Genomic DNA, 8,280 nt, shown 5'->3' on the forward strand with positions numbered 1-8,280 from the left:
CATGCTGATCATGAATAGAGGTAGGAAGCTGCTGCTCAGCACCGCCTTGCTTACACCTACCGACACTAAAGATTTGCCCTGGCAGAGCTGTAGGTTTGGGCAGCTGTGTAGGTGCCAGATGTACAGTTCTCAGCAGCTTTGCACAGCCTGGGCGAGCACAGTGAAAGTGTGAGCCTTGGCACATCAGTCACTGCCCACAGTACAAGAACACTGGTTCTGCTGGGGAGCACCTCATGCAGCCTCCTGTTGTTTGTTTGTTTGTTTGTTTTTTCCGGAGATCTAAATGTTAGAAACTACATTTTGAAAATGTACAATAACAGGTAAACACTGCATTCATTTAGGGTTGTTGTTTGTGTGGTTTTTGTTGCTGTTTACTTTTTTTTGTCAGGGTCTTTTGTTAATAGCTTTTCATTACCTCTTTTCCTTCTTTTCTACCTGCAAAGAAAAGATCTCTGGAAGAGCCTGCTTAGCCTTAAATTGTTGTATTTTATGGGTAATCCCTGGTTCTTAACGGGCTCCCATACTGTGTTTTATAATAGTGAATCCAAAGTATTTGGGAAAATGAGAATATTGTCATAAAAAGCCAGAGCAGGGAGGTGAGAAGCAAATTGCAGGAAGAAATATTGGGCAAGCACAGTCAGCGAAGCTGGCCAATTCCTCATTAATGTCTGTGCCCCTGGGACACACTGGGTAACAGCCACTTATTTATCCTACCTTTTATTACTCTTCTATAAAATTGGAGCAAACTGCTGCATTTGAATGTGTCTTGCTTGTTTTATCCTCCATTTTAATGAAGTTTATGTTGTTAAATGTAGGACTAATGGGAGAAATACCAGAGATATATTTTTAGACATTGGCAATTTTACTAGACATAATAACTACAACAGCACAGCTGATAACTGATATGTCTCTTGTCCTTTTCTAGCCTTTTCTCTGCTATTGTCAGGTAGCCCTTTACAGTCCTTTTACATTAAATGTTGAGAAGAAAAGCAGCTTTGCTCTTCTCAGTCATCCTTCAGTGTCCTGCAGATACTGTCACAGGGCAATAGTTTCTCCAAAGCATTGCCTTCTCGACGACTTCCCTGAAGCAACTTTCGGCAGTATTCCAGCTTTCCTATTTCAATATGCCAAGATCTCAGCCTTCTTTGTAAACTCCTTGCAAGCAGACTCAGACCTACATTTGTTCTTATTCTGATGCTTGACAAGCTTAGACTGGCCTTTGAAGGCTGACATTCTCTGCAGATATCAACTTGTGATCAATCCCCTTAGAAATGGGCCTGAATCATGGATGCTGGTCAGTTAGTTATATTTCAATCATGTTGAGTTCTAATAAGGCTACAGTAAACTGACTGTTAAAACAGAAGTATGGTTAGTCAGCTGTGTTACAGTCCTTGGTGTACCCAGATGGAAGTACCTTTATGACTTCCTTTGTATCCAATATCCTTTTTTAGCATGGGCCGACTGCCCTTCATTTAGCCTTACACATCATGAATTGCAACATCATCTCTAATCCTAACTGGTGTAGTAATGGAGTCATGGGATTAGGCTGTTTCTAGATGCCTTGAGTAATCTTTTTTTGTACTCTCAGGGACTGGACATTATGATGTAAGCTGGGCACAGATCTCCAAGAATCCTCTATTTTCCAGCTTGAAATTTTCCTTTCACATATTTGCTGTAACGACACATCACCACACATCATCATAGGCTCACCTGAATGGGATATGCTACTATGACTTGTTTGTGAGCATCCACAAATTACTTCTATGTTGAAGTCTGTGTACTACAGACATCTCCTGTTCCTGAATGCATACTGTGACATGAACAAAATGCCATCCTTGGGCGAGGGAGAACCAAGTGGCAAACAGCAAATGCACTTCCTGGCAGCAGCCTAATATACATACTAGGACGGGAACTGAGCTTGGAAACAAAAGGCTGTTTCTGCTGATGGAGCCAATAGAAACATCCTTACCCCACGACAGCCTCACCAACCTACTGCACACTGGAAGAAATTACATGATGGGCTGGGCTCAGAGGAAGTTGGAGATCAATTCCTTCACAACTGCATGGGTTGGCATAGATAACATATCTCATACTCTGCCTGTCTTTACAAAAACAAAAACGTGCAGTTTGATACATGCACGTTTACTAGGTGGTATCTGTAGTGCCAGGTCTGATAATACCTCTCGCATTTCAAATGCGTGATTATATGTCAGGGATATGTGTATGCAGGGAGCAAAGCCCTTTTCCTTATTTGGTTTTCCTTCCCCAGGAGAACAGTAACACGATGTGCTGAATAGGTAAAAGTTTGAGTGATTGCACTCGAGTTCTCCAGCAACCCTATAACTGCGCTGTTTGCTCCTATAATTTTGAATATATCTATTTTTCTTTCATTTCTTTGTGTTCTCTTTTCATCCTTTGGAGACATGTAAAGGATATGCAGACTATTTGTCTGTCCTCCAGACAAAATCCTCTCTCTCGGTATAAAAAGTAGTTGTCTCTTCCACTGGGAGTTTCTTTTGCTATAGTCTCTCTCATTTAATCCTTTTCTTTCTGCTAAATTACGTTAAGCTTCAAAACAAACAAGACTTGCTCTGACCTCAGAGTTAAGAGGTCACAGCACTGAAATGCTAAAAGAATATCTTTTCTAGAGCTGGGCATTCAGATCTTCAGTAATGTACTAGGAAGGCATGTCTGGTGCAGCAGTGAGAGAAAACACAAAGAAAGGTGATTTGTTACTGCCTGCACAAAAGACTAAGCATTTTACACTGCTGCAGCATCCTTTCTAATGCCCTAAGTTCTTCCATTATCCCCTGTGTTTCTTAGCACAGATGAGAAAAGGTTGTTGAAAGAGCTGCTGGCCATACAGTGCAGATTGCAGGCATGGCATATGGCATACCAATGGGTCTTTTGTGAGAAGGCCCAAGACCGCAGAGGAGTGAAACTTTAACTGAATAATGGTCTTGGCTAATGCCAATTTATGTCTTATCCCTGGGGGGAGGGAAAGAAACCCCCCAACCCAAAGAACTGTTACATATGCTTTTTTAACAACTTGCAAAACAAAACAGAAAAATCAGTTTTTTGATGCTAATTGTATAACATAAAGCGGAATAATTCTCTGGAGTTTTTAGTCATGCTGGTAGAACTAGTTTAAATCCTGGTTCTTTTTCACACAGTACAAAAGATCAGGTGTCAGCTGAATTAGCTTTAACAGCTGTAGTCACTGTAGCAGGATTAATGGCAAATTGCAATCTTCAGTTCATTTTTTCACCGTGCAGCACCCATTGTGATGTTTTGCCCAATTCAGTAGATGTTTTATTACAAGCAAAATCCTATTCATCTAGAATACAACGAAATTCCATTGCAGGAGCCACGGCTAGCTGGTGTAAATTTGTAACAGCAAAACCTGTGTTTGACCATATATAACAGTCTTAAAACTCATTGGAGTGTATTTTGGTTTTGGAATTACTTGACTTGGTTCTAACAAAATCATTTTCACATACATCAGTGGTGCAAGTTTAATCTTTTAAAGCATTGTATTTCATTTTGTGTTTGGAAGATACCAAAAGCATCCAGTGAAATTGCTTAAATGCTCACATTTGCCCTCCTAAATAGAATTAAGATCAGAGGGGGAAGGATGACAGTTATGAATACTGCCTGATGGTCATTTTTTTTAGAGAAGGTAAAATCATCATTTGGTTTCTAAAGGGCTGAGACACTAAGCTAGTCTAAAACATAAGAATGCAGCTGCACTTTCCCATCACTAGATAGTGCTATTGCCTCAAAATGAGAAATCGTCTTGCTTTTAGCATTGTAGCTACCAGAAATAGAGGTGAGGAACAAATACAGCAAAAGTCTTCAGTGAAAGAAATAGAGTGGCAAATGCATTGTAGAAAATGCAGTTAGAAAATAAACAATTGCTCTAATACTTACACTAAGCCAAATATTTTCTTTAAATGAAAATACAATAGCAAAAGTCATTTGTTTCCAGTTTTCTCACATACATGCATGCTGAAATACAGCTTACTGCATACAGTATGTGGTGCCTTCTTACTAATCTGTTAAATCAAATAGTAGCAAACTAATCTGTTAAATCAAATAATAGCAAACCCTTCAAATGATTGCTTTGTTTCTTTATTATAGCTATTTGCTTTTTTTTTTTTTTTTCCCCCTAGGAATTAGTTCTGAATGCTGTACAGAGGTAATTTTTGTTATTAGTGTTATACGATAGTAAAATGGCATGTCTCCCCTCCCTGTTCTTCCATAGCTAGAAACTCATAACAACAGACTTTGTAAAAATATGTTTCTTTACATGTTAAGAAAACATGAAAGAAACAGTCCTTCCTAATTAAAAGAGAAAACAACCAACAAGAGACAAAAAATCAAAAGAGAAGAAAACTAACTCTAAAGGAGCTCAAAATGCAGTATCAGTTCAAAAGGACCAAGAGAATTGAACAATTAATGGTTGGAAAGTAGGAGGGAACTTTGTTCTGCATGCTAATTTGTACCTCATTTCTCATCACAGATATTTCAGATAATAATGTATTTGTACTAATGCAAAAGCTTGATTTCCAATATTAATTCCAACATTTTTATTTAGCTTTCTGTGTTATTCTGTTTTCTAAGGAAAAATAAGGAAACGTGAATGAACTAAAATCTTCTGTCAACTCTCCCCTAGCACAAATATACGATATTGATGCTTGAATCTCTGGCAGCCATCCATGGAACCTTTTTGCTTTTGCCAGGAACGGGTATGAGACAGGCAAACAAAAGAATGTACCCATAAGTGTTGGCTACTCTTCAAGCCATTCTGAAATTCACCTTTTTTGGTTGGGACCTTTGATGTATCATTTCTATAGGATTTGACAGAGAAAGTATTTGCACTGGCTACCTTTTAACTTGCACGTAGATGTAGAATAAATGGAAATGTACTTATCTGTTCAGAAATATATCAGTAACAAGAATAAAAAGAGATACATTTTTCTTAAGTGCCGAAGTTGGTTTATCAAGGCCATTTCTACAAACACAGCAGGGCCAGAAAGTACATTTTGTTATGGCAGCCTAACTAATTATTAGCACACCTGTCGGTGTGATTTATGTCCATACCGAATAGCATTCCTTGAGAAAATCTCAAGAACGGATTACAGAATAATACCTGCCAAGAGCTACTTCTGTAGAGCACTGTGGATGAGACTGAGGTTTCATTCCATCCATCCGAGGGAATCGCAGCAGACTTCATAACCTTTCAGTGCTCCTGCATGCCTTCCCACCACATACCGTGGCACTGAAGGTGAATACCATTTTCTCAGTTTAGTGATAAGTGAATGTCATTCTGGAGAGCTGCACTGGCTTATTTTGACTCTAAAAAAGTCATAAAATAGTTACAGCTCCTAGCTCTGACTCATGTAGGTGTAGCCCAAGGCATTCTGAAGTGGGCTTTGGGTGTCTAAGCAGGACGGAAACATCGTGGGAAATGCTTTTCTTGTAGAACATTCAGGATGAGAGCGTATTCCAACTTGTCTGACATTTACAGTCAAAATATAAAGATATTTAACATTCTTTAATTTTTGTAATGAACAAATTGCCTTTCCCTCACGCTTTTTAAAATGTGCTTTAAAATATCAGCAAGATTCAGAAATTATTCTTCAAGTCTGCCACTCAAAGTGCATCATTCAAATTTTTGGCACATGCTGAATACAATGGATTGTTTTAAATTAATTATTTGTTTAAAGCACATCTAATTGGCATGGATAGCAACACAGAGATTATACATTGTTTAAATGCAGACAGTATTTCTAACTTTACAGATCAGTGAGGTGTATTATTGCATGGCAATTCCATTGTTTGTGCAAGAAATACAGCAAATGAAGTTCCTTATCATGATAGGAAGTCAGACTTAAAGCCACCAGGTGTTTCTTCAAGTAAAAGAAAAAGGGAGTAATAAGCACAGATAACCATTTTCTTTATTGTTTTATAATCCACTTTTCTCAAATAGTTGACAATAAATTAGTTTTACAACTCTGTGGTTCTAGCACTATATGGACTACATGGACCTAACACCAACTAAGTGTGTGCCTTTCCAAGTCAAGCAGGTCATGGTGATAAATTGAAACTGTTTGCTTTCCTGAAGGCCTTTGTTTCGCTCTAGGATTTAGCATAGGCATAAATTATACATGTACTTCAGGTAGTCCAGCTTGCCTGCAGCTACAATTTGTGGATTCACATGCTCACAAAGAGCGAATAGTAAGTTCTGTAGAGAAGAATGATCTCACTGAGTCTGAAAGATGATAGGATTTATTTTATAAATAAATAATATTAATAAGCAAATAAAATATAATATTTAATATGCTCATCTCTTTAACTAAAAATGAATGGAGAACAAAAAAAGGAGCTTGCAGCTAAAAAATATGGAAATTACTCATCCATATATATATTTCTGTGGTCTTTGATGATGATTCATAAAAATATTGGCATAAATTAATTCAAGATAAAATCATTTATAATTGAACAAATCATCAAGAAAAAACAAATAACTGTGGAAATATGTAAAATTTGGCCTATTAAAGCTGGTTCCTTACCAGCCATTAACACATAGAAAGTAGGTTGCAGAAAGAAATCAGAGTTTTGCCTTAGATATCTAACTAAACATGTATTCAGTCACTGACTTGTCGAATCACAATATTTTGTCTTCTGCATTAACTTTCTGTCATTCCTCTTAACTACAAGACTGCTCCTAAAGCAATTCTCCTACTTTATAATGCTGGCCCACAACCTCAGAGATGGATGTTGGTGATATGGCATAGAAGTTGAACCTTCCCACTAATATTCCTTCACATTTTGTTGGCAGCAGAAGGGCAATCTGACAAAATGGTGTCTAACGTGGAAACGTGTATTAAGCAAAGAGGTGGAACTGAATTCCCACACGTGGATAAAGTATCTCCCACTGATATTCATTGATGTTTGCTGAATGTTTATGGAGAGCAAACAGTGGATTTGGCACAGTGAAGTGGTGGGTGGTGCATTTCAGCAGTGGAGACATCAACATGACGGACAAGCTACATTCCAGACAGCCATGCACAACTGTCATACCACAAAATGAAGAGCATCTCAATCAGATAGTCCATGTGAATCAATGGATTTTGTCCAGGGAGCTATGTACACAGCTGAATATTGGCTCCAACACCTTGGAAATGGAGGTGGCCACATTGGAAGTTTGCACCAGGTGGGTTCCATGAACGCTCGCACAGGGAAAGAATGAACACCACCCAGCATCACGCTGCTGTGTAGCTCAACAGAAGGTTTGTAGAGGAGTTTGCTGCTGCTGCACATGCAAAGTATCTCCTTAGAGGAAACAGATCTCTTTGTGTTCCATAACTCACCAATATCTGAGAGGGAAAAGACTGCTTCTGTGTGTGTGATATGCAAATCTCCGCATACAGTGTGAAATAGCTATTATGCAGTGGCCAAGCAAACATTGTGCACACCGATGTTAATAGTCAGGCCATATCTGACCTTTGTTAAATTACAGCTCGTTCCACCTTTGCTTTTTGAAATTCTCCTTTCAAACCAGCTTAGGAATAAGATAACTCAGTAAACAAATCAGTGTGAAAAAGTGTATCACATACGTATGCACGAGGTGCTACACATAGGCCATGATCCCTGGCAGTTGCACTCCAGGGATGCAAAACCAGACTTTCGGGTTTGCCAAGCAAAATGAAGCCTCACATTCAACTCCATGGTATTAAATATCTGTAATATGAGACATTTTGAAAAGTTCACCTATTTCAAAATGTTAAGGTACACCATGGACATGGGTGGACAGAACTGCAGTCAGAATCTGAAGTAGTAAAAAAGAAAAAAAAAAAAAAGAAAGGAGGAAATGAGGAGACAAAGACGTCTACCTCATCTGCTGCCTTTGCCAATTCCATTGCCTTTAGTATATGTAGGCCACTCCAAAAATAGCACTTTTATTTATTTCTATGCAAACTACAACAGATACAAAGAGCACAATTGCACTGTTTGCTAGCACAACTTCTCAACTACAAAGCACTATTTTTCAACACAGTCACAATCATCAGTTGTGCATTTTTGGCAGTGATAAACATGAGCCTGCATGCTGGAATCATAGCCACCTTCACGGCTGTCCTGAACATGGCTCATCTTTCACACTGCCCTCACCACTGCTGGAACGCAGCACCCGCCACCTCACTGTGCTCACATCCACCCTTGGGGCTCCACAAACGTTCAACAAACATCAGTGAATACTGGTGGGCAGCACTTTTC

The sequence above is a fragment of the Meleagris gallopavo genome, chromosome 6 (genome assembly GCF_905368555.1).
Source record: "Meleagris gallopavo chromosome 6, MGAL_WU_HG_1.1, whole genome shotgun sequence".
NCBI lineage: Eukaryota > Metazoa > Chordata > Aves > Galliformes > Phasianidae > Meleagris > Meleagris gallopavo.